General features: G+C 46.5%; 1 long non-coding RNA gene across 1 annotated transcript in view; it reads left to right on the forward strand.

The window, feature by feature from the left end:
- Positions 1 to 6,330: 6,330 nt before the first annotated feature.
- Positions 6,331 to 14,322, forward strand: part of LOC147122951 (uncharacterized) — a 79,349-nt gene continuing 71,357 nt past the window's right edge. Inside the window, exon 1 of the long non-coding RNA XR_015072916.1 lies at positions 6,331 to 6,615. This is a non-coding gene — a long non-coding RNA (uncharacterized LOC147122951). The remainder of the gene's footprint in view (positions 6,616 to 14,322) is intronic.

Genomic DNA, 14,322 nt, shown 5'->3' on the forward strand with positions numbered 1-14,322 from the left:
CTCATCGGCTATTTCGTTTGCCTCGCAATATACCTCGACTCTTTCCACATACGTGGTCCAGTCCTCTATTGTATTATCAAAGGCAGTGATACAGCCAGTCTTCGGCATCTTGAAAATCTAAAATGGCGCCTCCCACGCTTTGCCTTCTTCCCCGATTTAACAAAATGGCGCCTCCCGCGCTTTGCCTTCTTCCCCCGCTGATTAAGATGGCTCCTCCCGCGCTTTTGCCTTCTTCCCCGCTGTTGCTAGCGCTGCTTTCCGCGGTTTCCGTTGCAACCTGCAGCTCCTCGCAGTTTCCTGCGCGTTTAATATTTCTTTTTTTAAATTATTTTCCCGTCGTGGAACAACCCTGTGGGACTCTTGCCTCCCTCTTCTTGGGTCTATACGCAGCCCGGCTTCGTAGCACCGGCCGCGCCCTGTGTGCTCCACCCTCTCTCTCTCCTCTTCCCGACAATGCTGCTCAGCCCCGTTGCAAGCCACCCGCTCGAGTTCGCGACCGCCGCAGCCCAGGAAGGATCAGTGTACTACCTGCCACCAGCCCGATTAGCTGAAGCACCGTCGACAGGAACCAGGCCCCGCTTTCGACAGCTTCTCCAGCAATCTTCAACTCCGCTAACACAGGGGCGGATGCCCACGGTCGACGCCCGTTTCTACTGCTTCTTTCTTCCTTCTGGCCTCGACCTCTGCTCACTTCGCTGCAGGAATGGATCCCAGGAGGTGGTGCAGACTGTAGGTAAGTTCGTATCTGCTCGTCGCCAGTATTATGTCCGTGTATGATTGAGACACGGACAGCAGGAGTTGAACAAAACAAGTCTTTACTGAAAGGAGTCAATCGGGAAACTGAAACTACAGAGACTTACTAGCGCCTTTTATACAGGGGTGGTCACTGCCGGTACTGCAGTCTGAGACCAGTTATTCTCTTAAAGGTACATACACAACACTCACCTCCTCAGCAATTTGCAGCCAGGCTGCTTTGGTTTGCTGAGGAGGCTTTCTCCATCCATTGGAGGGGAACAGAACCTCCTTGTGCCCTCTCACTCCCTCCACAAGAGCAAGGGGGGAGCCATCATCAAATCGTGGAGAAGCCTTTGATCTTGACCCACTCATTTCTATCTGATTGAAAAGCATCAGAAAATGAAGGAAAAATCACAAGGCTGCATGGGCCCTGACATGAATCTTGCCATTCATGTAGAAATGACTTATGAAATATACTGAGCAGCCCACTGGTGGCGCTGTCCAGGGTGAGTATAAATACTCGGGCACAGGCCTAGCTTGCTCAGGACATTTTGTAAACGTGAACTAGTGAAGGACAACTAGACTTCCATGTTGTGAAACAGTCGATTAAAGCCTTGATTAATACTCTGACCAAGTGCCTAGTAGTTTTCTTACGTCAGGCCCCTTAAATGCAGCTAAAAGGCAGACGTCAGCAGAGGCGAGTAGCAGACCTAAACCCACTGATTGGGCCAGGCAATGCGCATGACGGGCTTAATAAGCCCAGTTAAGGCAAAATACTTCATGCAGAGTGGATTAAACTGGCAGCGGGACCAGAACCTGCCAACAAGCCAACCCGACTCCAACCTGTCTCCACTCGGAATATTGCGGTCAAAGATTTGCTGTAAACAATTAGACCTTGGTAAGTCACTTTGACCTTGAAATTAATCAGTAAAATATTAAAACGCTTAATGCATCTGTATGAAATCCCTTTGTCTTGTATCTTAATAGAGGTGTCATTAATGTTAAACAAGGTAATGTCCTTGGAAGCCACTATACCATTGAGCTGCCTCTGGAGGCAAGACTGGCACTGTCAGCTCATCACAATTGTTAAAATGAGGCCCGAGAACCTATTTTGGGTGAATTTCATGCCTCTAGCTTCCTGTGCATGCAACGAGCGTGCTGAGTATTCTAGGTCTGAAAAATTGCTCAAACCAATTTCCACACACCCCCACCAATGACTCCAGAAAAACATGCATCTACATATAAACTCTTGTAAACTTAATTGAAGAAAACAAAGTAAAAGGTTACAAGTATCTGTACTGCTTTTGCATAGAAAACAATTAGTGGAATGTTAAGTTATTTTAGTTTCTGGAAATAAAAGTATAATACTATACCTGTAAAATAAAGATTGGTATCAAGATGTTAAATGAGTGGATGGATTGCCTGCATAGCACCACCGGAAGGGACCATAGAAGATAGGAGCAGGAGTAGGCCATTCGGCCCCTCGAGCCTGCTCCGCCATTTAATGAGATCATGGCTGATCATCCAAATTCTGTACCCTGTCCCTGCTTTCTCCCCCTATCCCTTGATCCCTTTAGCCTCAAGAAATATATCCAACTCCTTCTTGAATATATTTAATGAATTGGCCTCAACTGCCCTGTGTGGCAGAGAATTCCACAGGTTCACCACTCTCTGGGTGAAGAAATTCCTCCTCATCTCAGTCCTAAATGGCTTATCCCTTATCCTTAGACTGTGACCCCTGGTTCTGGACTCCCCTGCCATCGGGAACATCCTTTCTGCATCTAGTCTGTCTAGTCCTGTTAGAATTTTATAAGTTTCAATGAGATCCCCTCTCATTCTTCTAAACTCTAGCGGATATAAGCCTAATCGACCCAATCTCTCCTCATTCCTGCCATCCCAGTTATCAGTCTAGTGAATCTTCGCTGCACTCCCTCCATGGCAAGAACATCCTTCCTCAGATAAGGTGACCAAAACTGCACACAATACTCAAGGTGTGGTCTCACCAAGGCCCTGTACAACTGCAGCAAGACATCCTTGCTCCTGTACTCAAATCCTCTCGCTATGAAGGCCAACATACCATTTGCCTTCTTAACCGCCTGCTGCACCTGCATGCTTACCTTCAGCGACTGGTGCACAAGGACACCCAGGTCTCGTTGCACTTCCCCTTTTCCCAATCTATTGCCATTCAGATAATAATCTGTCTTCCTGTTTTTGCCACCGAAGTGGATAACCTCGCATTTATCCACATTACACTGCATCTGCCATGCATCTGCCCAATCACCCAACCTGTCCAAAGCATACTGGAATTTCTCTGCATCCTCCTCACAGCACACACGCCCACCCAGCTTTGTGTCGACTGCAAACTTGGAGATATTACATCTAGTTCCCTCGTCTAGATCATTAATATATATTGTGAATAGCTGAGGTCCTAGCACTGATCCCTACGGTACCCGACTAGTCACTGCCTGCCACTCGGAAAAAGACCCGTTTATTCCAACTCTTTGCTTCCTGTCTGCCAACCAGTTCTCTATCCAAGACAGTACCTTACCCCCAATCCCATGTGCTTTAACTTTGCACGCTAATCTCTTATGCGGGACCTTATCGAAAGCCTTCTGAAAGTCCAAATACACCACATCCACTGGTTCTCCCTTATCTATTCTACCAGTTACATCCTCAAAAAATTCCAGTAGATTAGTCAAGCCCGATTTACCTTTTGTAAATCCATGTTGACTTTGTCCGATCCTGTCACTGTTTTCCAAGTGCTCTGCTATTACATCTTTTATAATGGACTCTAGCATTTTCCCCACTACCGATGTCAGGCTTACCAGACCATATTTGTGATTGAATCATTTTTACACATCATTTGATCTGCCAACAGATTAAAGCGGTTGTATCCATTAGTTTCCATGCCATTTAATTTACAAACCTAGGAATCATGCCGTGCAATATTATCAGACAAAGACTTAGTGCATTTGTATCAAATTCCCCAGTCTGCAGATTTAATAGAGGCATTAAGACGTTATTTTAAATAGGTTACCAACTCTGATAAAATAGTGGACAAAAGAATTTAATATAAGTGTGCTAATCTTTTGCATGATAATACTGCATAATATAATTTCTACGTGATTGGGTTTAGATCTGTAGTGCCTTTCTTACACCAGAAGTCATGTTATTTTATGATAGATTTAATCACATCTATAACTTTTTCATTCTAATTATGGAATCTGGCCTCACATATCTCTACTGTTTCAACTGTACTGCAGCTGTATTCTAATTTTCCAGAAATAATGTAAATTGAATCAGCTTTGTTTACTCAACCATGATTAGAACTTCGGGCTGGTTATGGACGGGTGGGTAGCATTGTCAGTTAGAAACTTGCCTGCTATGCCAGAACTGAGACCCGTGGTATTTTAGCTCCCAGGCCTGACTTAAATCCCACCAGCTGACTTTCCACTCCCTCTGGGCGGTAAGATGTCAGGAAGCATCGGAAAATTGCCTGACCCAGAGGCCACCCAGCGGGATCGGGAAGGGGGGCCGGACAGACAAGAGAGGCCTAAATTTTCCTTGTGGAACGTAAAAAAAACATAATTAATTAGGCCTCTTCTGGCCCCAGTCCTCTTCCTCGCTGTCTTCGCCTAGTGAGAAAGTCACTGCTCAGACTGTCGAGTTAAAATTGCTGTTAAGTCCCGATGATGTTAAATGTATAAAGGACCCTGCCGGTTTTGGGCAGATATCCTTTGTGCCAGTGAAGCAGTAATTCAGCATCTGTTACATGAAACTTTTTGGTATCTGGCACCGACGGGACCGGCGTGTTGCCGGTTTATCAAAAATTCCGGATGACTGAGCGGGTTATCTACCCAGGCTATTTTTAACAAAGAAAAATTTAAAAATCAAGAAATGTGCTGTATACAGTAATTGGGTACTCACCTACAGAATGTTGTGTTAAATGGATGGTGAAAGATGCTTGATTAAGTACAGTACTGCCAGTTGAGGGTACTCCATAACTCTTTAATTACTTAACAGTAAAACAAAACTTATAAACGACTGTACAGTACAGTATAAAGTACGGTGGTTGACTGTACACTTATTCCAAGCCAACTGGTTCATCGGGAATATCCATGTCAGCTGGGTTATCAGGATCATGCACTTCAACAGATTCTTCAGGCACTTCCACTGCTTCAACTCTTTTGGAAGCTTTCCTAAACATGTCCCGGATGTCTGCTTGCTTAGTGGACTCTTGCCTTCTTTGTAGAAAGGTGGAATGCAGAATATGGAGGTGCATAACTTCTTGGGCAGAAGAGCAAGAATGGCTTTCAGCAAATTTAAGTAATGAAACAAAATTGATAAGTTAGATTAATCATATACTGCCTTACAAATGCCTTGCAAAGCATGATGGACTAGTTGACATGGGTTAAAAGTTTAAATGCTGAAAAAACTGATGCAAGGCTATTGAGATGCAGTAGGAGTAGATAAGAAGGAACAGAAGGAGCAGAATGTTCTACTCCCTAACCACACTCAAGGTGACATAAGATAACTGGTGTAGCAGTCTCATGGTCACTATCTGTTGAAAGTTCGCCCACTTATGTCTAAAAAAAATGTGAAACTTAAGCAAAACCCTGTAAAAAAACAAGTAACTCACGGAACGCGTGATCGCCTAGTTTCCTGTTTTCCCATGACTTGCAGTGTATGAAAATCTATAAATGTTGTAGCTCCGTGGGTCTCGGGGCTCACTCTTGGGAAGACATACTTGTGTGCAGACACAAAGGGCTAGATTTTCAGTATAGACAGTTTTGGGGCGCTAACCTTAGCGCCCGCCCGAAGTTAGCGCCCGCCCCAAAGTAGCGCCCCGTTGCCGGAAATTCAGTGGCTTCGCCCTAAGAGGTTGGTGGAGCGCTAAAAGAGGCGTTCCACTACTATCTTTAGGCGCTAAGCCGACGGTGCAGAGCGCAACACCCGAGCTCGGGCGCAGCGCACGGCAGACACTCTGGTGCCAGTGAGCTCTTAAAGGGGAAGGGTGCATGTGTTTTTTTCAAAGGCAGAGTCTGGGGGGGAAAGGAGAAAAGACGAGGAAGAGGAGGAGGAGGAAGAGGAAGAGGAAGAGGAGGAGGAAGAGGAAGAGGAAGAGGAAGAGGAGGAGGAGGAGGAGGAGGAGGAGGAGGAGGAGGTGGTGGTGGTGGTGGTGGTGGTGGTGGTGGCCGGAAACATAAATACACCGTTCACAACAACATACTGGACCCTTCCAGACAACACATGCAGACTGCCTTTTATAGTGCAGGAGGAGTGCCCTTTAATTAGCGCTCCCCAGGGTGTGTTGCGTTCCATTTTACAAACGCTCTGGACGCCAGCCGCACAATGGGGCGGTCCGACTGAAGTTTGGATTCGGGGCGGCCAAAGGGCGTTGCACGAGGATGTGACGTCATTTTCTGCGCGCGTATCCGGGCGGCCGCTAAACTTTGCGCCGGCGCTAACAGGCAACTTAATTTGGGGCGGGGCGCAAACTGCGTTGCGCCCGGGCGCTACACGCATAGCGCCCGAAAATCACTTCTCTTAAGGCGCTAACTGCTGGCGCAAGCAACTGAAAATCTAGCCCACAGGGTTTCTCAGACTGAGCCCAGGTACCGGATTACCTTAATAAATCTTTACTTATTTTACAGTTTCTGACTTTGTGTATTACTGAGAAAGTGATAGACTGACCGGTGTGTTTAGTCTCCTAAAGCAGCGAACCCTGATCCCCCAAGGTAGGAGTAGATCCTCCTCATTGACGGCGAGGAGTTAACAATTCTGGCGACGAGGATGGGATTCCAAAGCACTTCGGTCTAAATCACAGCGGTCTAGGCTGACGAGTCGCTTTCAGACGACTGAGCAACTATGTGGCCACAGGTAAGATTTTTACCTTTTTGCTCTGTCTGTTACGAAGTGACTTGGCACATTCGCTTGTGATCCTGGCCTTGTGCCGACGGAATCCTTTAGGTAGGAATTCGGGAGATAACACTTTCTCAATGTCAGACTAAATATTAGGTTAAAGTCCTTTGGGTTCGAGTCCCATAAATAAAGAAGGTTCGAGTCCTTCGAGGAAAGGGTTAGGCACATTAAACCGGTTCGAGTCCGGAGAACTAAATCAAGTACGTACTAAGAGTGGGGAAAATGGGGGCAGGAAATAGTAAATTGACAGAGATCGGGGGTCCGAAAACTCCGTTGGATATAATAATTGAACAAAATAAGAACGAAGGAAAGATGGTGATTAACTATTGTAAGAAATGGGCTAAAGGGAAGACAGGCCGGCCACAAGCAGGTACCTTTGATCCGGAAATAATACAGAGACAACAAGTCGAGCTCAGAAGCAAAGCACCGAAATTGAATCAAAAAGAATGGGACATATTGGCAAAATGGTCAAAAGAATCCAATGATCGGGTCCAAAAGCCCCAATTTGCCTCACGGCAAAGTAATGCCCAAGCAAAGGGAATATTATTGCAAGATGAGTTTGGTGTGCAAAAATCCCCAGACAGGCTTAAAGCAGAATGTAAAGCCGACAATTTAAAACTGAAACAAGATCGTGAAAAACAAAAATGAGAAAAAGGTATAAAAGATCGAAAGGAAGGAATGTACCCGATGGCTGAGAAATCGGCTAAAGACGCGAAGGCAGCTGCGGATAAAGTAGAGCAGGATATGTTAACTATGAAACAAGCTTTTGAACAACTGCCATACGATGAAGCATCAGAGGATGATGAAATTATCACTCAAACGTTGGTAAAATTGGGGGGATTATTGGCTTCAGACGCATTTAGGGATGGATTGAAGACGAAGATTAACTATTCTAAAATAATAAATACTAAACAGAAGAAAGAGGAACGGGTAGAGGACTTTGTTCAGCGATTCTCTCAGGTCTATAGCAAGTACTCAGGAGATGCCGATTTTGATGAAGACGAAAACTCTCCTCAGTATAATGCCTTGATTCTATCTTGCCTTAAACCTGAAATTGCCTCTGCCTATAAATTAACCACTGAAAATTGAGAGGAGAGAACTACAAATGCAACTCATAAACGGCTTGTACAGGTTGAAGAAAGTTTGGGAAAAGAGAAAAAAGAGGAGAAAGACAGTAAGGGAGAGAATAAAGAGACAATGTTTGCCCAGGTTCCCAAGTAACAGGGCCCCCAGACGAATGCGGCATGGGTTCCCCCAGCCAACTCTGGATGTTTTACTTGTGGTAGTCCTCATCATTGGCAAAGGAATTGCCCGTCCCGACCACAAAACGAATGGTCATTTCAAGGGGCAAGACCACGTTTTAATCCAGGCCAGAGAAGCAGGGGCAGGGGAGGTTTCAGAGGACATGGCAGACATAGGGGCAGAGGAGGTTACACTCAGGATGATCAGGCCTGGCAATCTCGACAGGAATGTTGGAACGGCGGTCAGTCCACACAGGAACCATTGCCACCCCCACCACCACCGGCGACCCCACATTATGAGGGAGGTGCGTGGTATCCCCATAATAATCAGTTTTGACAACCCACACCCTCGGGAACCTCGAGTGATACTGACGCCGCGTCACTAATAGACAAACAATTTCCCCAACTTACGGCGAATGCCAAGTTGGAGCCATATGTATTTTTACAGATCGAAGGACAAGATTTGGCCACATACTCATCCATCTCAGGGAAGGATTTGGATATCCCTGGCACAGGAAAAGTTAAAAACCTTTGGGGCTTCTCAGGAACTATGGTTACTAATGAAATCTCAAAAGAAGTAAAGGTGGAAGCAGCAGGCATCGTCACCCCCCCACCAATTCCTAAAAACAAAGGATATAGGCATAAAAATTCAGTGCCCTTAGCACCGATTTTGCGGCGCTAGAGGGCCTAGCGCTGCAATTGGCGCCGGTTCCTAAATTGCCTGGGGCCCTTCCGCGGCAGTAGACCGGTAGCGCTGCGCCGGCACCGATGATGTCATCGGTGTGCGCAGCGTCCCGGTTGCCGTGGTAACCCGGCCCCAAGCCGAAATTCAGTTGCGGCCGCCTCGCCAGTGGCAGCCGCAACTAAGACTCCGGCAAACGAGTGTTGCCGGAGTCTGCGCCGGCGCTTTAAGGAGGCGCGGCAGCCGGCCGCTTTCCCGCCGGCCGCCTGCCCGCAGCTCCCTCCCCGGACTTCTCCCCGCCCCCCCCCGGAACAGATGCAAGCCCGGCACTTGTCCGAGGTGCCGGGCTCATTTTTGCAGAGATTCGCACGGGCCGCGGCCGGGTGCAGGCAGCTCCTCCTTAACGGAAGGAGGAGGCCTGCACTTCCCGAGCCTGCCACACCGCAGCGGGCGCCGCAGCGCCGGAATAGCGCGTTGCGCCAGTTTTCAGGCGCTAAAACCCTTCAGTAGCGCCGGCAGCCGTTTGGGCGCGGCGCTACTGAATTTTTGGCGCGCGCAAAGGGACTTAGCGCCGGCGCTAACTTCTGGCGCTAAAGCCCTGGCGCAGCGCAAACTCAATTTCTAGGCCATAGGCCTAGAAATTGAGTTGATGCCGCGCCAGGGCTTTAGCGCCGGAAATTTAGCGCCGGCGCTAATTCCCTTGCGCGCGCCAAAAATTCAGTAGCGGCACGCCCAGACGGCTGCCGGCGCTACTGGCGGGCGTGAGTGCCTCACAATGGGCGCTGAGTGCCGCATTGCGGCGCTAATCCGGCGCTGCGGCACCCGATGCGGTGCGGCAGGCTGGGGAAGTGCAGGCCTCCTCCTCCCGTTAAGGAGGCGCTGCCTTCACCCGATCGCTGGCCGTTTGATTTTTTCAAAAATGAGCCCGGCACCTCGGACAAGTGCCGGGCTTGCAGGCCAGACGCATCTGATCCGCGGGGGGGGGGTGGAGGAGTCCGGGGAGGGAGGTGCGGGCAGGCGACCGGCGGGAAAGCGGCAGGCCGCCGCGCGACCTTAATGCGCCGGCGCTAACTTGTGTAAGACTCGGTTGCCAGAGTCTTAGTTGCGGCTGCCACGGGCGAGGCGGCCGCAAATGAATTTCGGCGTTCGGGCGCGTTGCCACGGCAACCGGGACGCTGCGCACACCGATGACGTCATCGGTGCCGGCGCAGCGCAACCGGCTAACGCCGATGGCAGCGCCGAAGTGAATTTCAGAAACGGCTATCATTGCGGCGCTAGGCCCTCTAGCGCCGCAAAATGGGCGCTAACCCTACTGAATTTTCAGCCCTATGTATCCTCTCAAGTCACTTCTGGTATATATTTTCTCCTTGAGATGCCAGAAGTTTCCTTCCTCCTCTTTTTATGAGGGCACCATTTATATTTATTAGTGCCGATAACTGTACTCGATTCTGACCATGACAACACTCGTTTACGTGGGTCTGATCATAAACGTATACGTCCTTATGGGACCAATTTCTTCCGGGATCATACATATTCTGCCATCCTGGGAAATTATAAGAATTTTTCCATCTTGGTTTATGTACAGTGATGTTACATCGGCTATCATACTGGCCTTCGTGGTTTCCAGTTCTATTTAAAGAGTGTTTAGTAAAATTACATAGACACCAGTGTGTTCCTGGTACATTTACACACATCTGACCTGTAAAATTTAAGTGATGTGATAACACCATCTGAAAGGGATCAAGTGGGCATATAGTTGTATTTTTACATTCGTTCACATCAGCACAATTTTTATCCATTCCTGGTACGTTAGCTCTATACCCTTCTCTGCACTCATATTTTGCTTGGTTGTATCCCCTTTCCTGAGTGTTATCTAGCGGGCTAGCTGTTGTGCTGATGGTTGACCGTTCGTCAATTATGGTACACCATGTGCGCCCTGTGGGAAGTCTCTGAGTACAAGTGCACAATGTAGTCCGTCCTTGTTTACAATACATTGCTGATGCCTTAATTTTATCATTGTCGGCAGAGTCATTCGTGCAGTTCCCTCGGTTAATATTGGAATTGTCACGACATCCCCATCCGCAAGAAAATTCAGTGCACCCGTGCTGTTTGGTGCAGCGATTGATGCATTGTCCCTCTGTCGCTGTTGAGGTTATGTCCATTATGACAAGAGCAGTGATGACAACTTGCAGTGTGAAGCGTGAATCCATTTTGTCTTTCCTTCGACCTTCACTGCTGTATGCGTGGTTAACAGTACTTGATAGGGTCCCTTCCACCTGGGTTCTAATCCTTTTCGGTAGAAGTTCTTTACGAGGACATAATCACCCGGTTTGAGTCGATGACAGGCATCCTCTGGTGTTGGTTTAGTTACGGTTGTTACCTGTTGATGAGACAACTTTAAAGCAGAGGTTAGTGACATACAATAAGACATCATCTGATTGTCCATTACATGAATATCTATTTGCCTGTCGTCTTGGATGGGAGCCGAGAACGGGGTTCTTAAGGGTCTTCCGAAGATCATTTCTGCTGGTGATAATCCTGTCTTTCGGGCAGGATTGGTCCTCATAGCATATAATGCGATTGGTAATACTTCTGGCCATTTTAATTTGGTTTCTACACAGAGTTTGGCCAATTTTAGTTTTAGGGCTCCATTAGCCCTTTCCACCAGTCCTGCTGATTGTGGATGGAGTGGGCAATGTAAATGTTGTCTAATATTGAGAACATTGCAAAGTTCAGCATTAATTTCTGCAACAAAGTGTGGTCCATTATCAGAACTCAATTGTATTGGCACTCCGAACCTTGGCACGATATCCTTCAGTATTATTTTGCACACAGTCTTTGCGGTATTGTTCCTTGTTGGGAAGGCTTCTATCCATTTACTAAATACATCAATGATAACTAGTACATATTTATATCCGTAAGCTGATTCTAATTGTACAAAATCTAACTGTAGTATTTGAAAAGGACCGTCTGGGATAGGAGTTGTTGCTGTTATGGTTGGTATGGCTTTTCCCAGGTTGTGTTGCTGGCATCAGACAGTGGTCAATTGTCTGCTGTGCCACTTTTCCCCAATTTGGGTTGTACCAAGAATTTTCCAATTGTTTTACCATAGGGTACTTTCCTCCGTGGAATAGTGTGTGACACGTATGCACTATCCAGGAGAGTATAGAATTTGGAGCAACTATCCTTCCCTTCGGGTCGGCATATAGTTGTGTCAAAGGATCCTTTTTATAATTTTCTTTTATCCACTTTTGTTTTTCATTTCCAGGAGCGTCCTCCTGGTGCTTTTGTACATCTTCCAACGATGGCACACAAGAAGGATACTTCCCTCCCTCCTTTTGTTCCAACTGGGGCATTTGTTTTTGGTCCTCATACATAGCAGCATATTTTGCTGCTTCGTCTGCCATTCTATTCCCCTCGGCAACCTGTGTATGTAACTGTGTGTGTGCCTGGCATTTTACTATGGCTAATTCCCTGGGTAGTAATACTGCCTGCGTCAATCTTTCTACCTGTACTTGGTTCGATATGAGAGTCCCGGATGTGGTCAGAAAACCCCTCCTTTTCCATATTATTCCGAAATCATGCACTACTCCGAAGGCATATCTCGAGTCCGTATAAATATTTACTTTCATCCCTTCTGATAATTCGCATGCTCTTGCTAGTGCGTGTCATTCTGCTTTCTGTGCTGACCAATGATTTGGAAGTTTACCTGATTCTACCACATTTGGTGATTCTATAATTGCGTATCCTATCTGTCCTTCACCTGTATTTGATCTAGAGGCCGATCCATCCACAAAGTATTCATGGTCTGGGGTATTCAAAGGCACGTCCTTTAAATCAGATCTGATTATTGTTTGGGTCTCAATTTTTGTTACACAGTCATGTATTGGTTCACCTACATGTTCTATGGGTAGTTGTAAGAATTCGGCTGGGTTTATGTTTTTTGCAAAGTTGAAGGTCAACAAGGGATTCTGTATTAACTTAATCTCGTATCTACTTATCCTTGCCGACGTCATGTGCTGTGTGGATAATTTGTTCAGTAATGATTGTAAGGCATGACTGCTATAGATCTCCACCTTTGAGTGTAAGGTAATATTTTCTGCTGAGGTCACTGCATGATAGGCTGAAGCTATGTCCTGTAGACATCTAGGGAGGGCTCTCTCTACTGGGTCTAGGCTAGTGGAGAAGTAAGCCACCGGTCTCTGCCTGTCTCCATGTTCCTGAGTTAGGACTGAATGTGAGCATCCATCGGTAGTAGTCACATACAACCTAAATGGTCTATCATACATTGGTCTTCCTAAGGGTGGGGCCTCTCTTAAGGCTTGTTTTAAAGAATAAAATGCATTTCTTTGTGCTTCTGATAGAACGAACGGTTCTCTAACCTGTGATCCTGTTAGTATAGTTAGGGGCTTTGTATGTTTAGTGATTTCTGGTATCCATTGCCTGCAGAAATTTATTAATCCTAAAAATGCTCGTATCCCTCTTTTAGTGGTAGGTTCCGGATATTGGGATATTGTTTGGGTCCTTTCCGAGAGCAGGACTTTTTCATCTGGTGTCAGAATGTGCCCTAAATACGTGACATGCTTCTTGCAAAATTGGATCTTTGCTTTTGATACTACATACCCTTCCCTTGACAAATGGTTCAAAATGAATTTTGTATCCATTTGACAATCCGTCTCTGTGGGTGATGCAATAAGCAAGTCGTCCATGTATTGTACAAGAGTTGAACCTCCCGGTAGTTGCAAAGGGGCCAAACATGTGTGCAGTTCCCTTGAAAAGACGGTTGGAGAATCAACGAAACCTTGTGGTAATCGTGTCCAAGTATACTGTCGGCCCTCAAAAGAGAAGGCGAACAAGTACTGTGAATCCACATGGATTGGAATCGCGTAAAAAGCATTTTTTAGATCAATAACCGTATATCTTTCAACCTTCGGGGGAATAGAAGCCATAATAGTGGATGGGTCCAGGACTAATGGAAACCTTGGAACAACTACTTCATTTACGGCCCTTAAATCATGTACTAATCTCCAATCATTATTTTGCTTAGGAACTAGAAATATAGGTGTGTTGCACGGCGAGGAGGTGGGTACTAAAATTCCTTGTTGTACATAATCCTTCAGCATTGGCCTAATGCCATTTCTAGCCTGTAGTTTCATCTGGTACTGTGGAATGGCTGGCAATCTAGTCCCTGGTTTTAAATGGACTCTGTATGATTCAACGTTTTTAGCGAATCCTACTTGGTTAGGATGTATTGCCCATACAGCAGGATCTATTCCCTCTGTCAGGTTTCTATTAACCCCTTCTTCCATTTTTAAGGGAACCGTGGATCGATCCGGGTAATGAGAGAGGATCGATGCCAGGAGTAGGGGCCAATCGCATAACCAAGCGAAAGTGTGCTCATCTAGCCGGTGAAATCCTGGTTCAGCATCGATTGGTAGTTTCGACAGAACTCTTTGAGCCATCGGCCCGAGATCTTTAGCTGAAAAACCTAGGTTGACATGCAGGGTGATATGGGGGGCCCTATTACAATCTTGTTGGTAAAGAATCGTATTTCCGGATGCTAGCTGAACCCAGGCGGCAGTTCCTTCCCTTCCCGCAAAGTATCCCCAGATTTCAAGAGTATGCTGTGTCCCAATAAAAGGTTTGAAAAAATCTTCCAGAACCTGATCCTTCCCAGTTTTATCATATGCTAGCGTACAATGTAAAGGTGATCTCGGGTTTATTTGTTCCATAAAAACTTGT

This window comes from Somniosus microcephalus, chromosome 2, assembly GCF_052327205.1.
Source record: "Somniosus microcephalus isolate GS21.2 chromosome 2, FLI_Smic_1.0, whole genome shotgun sequence".
Classification (NCBI taxonomy): Eukaryota; Metazoa; Chordata; class Chondrichthyes; order Squaliformes; family Somniosidae; genus Somniosus; species Somniosus microcephalus.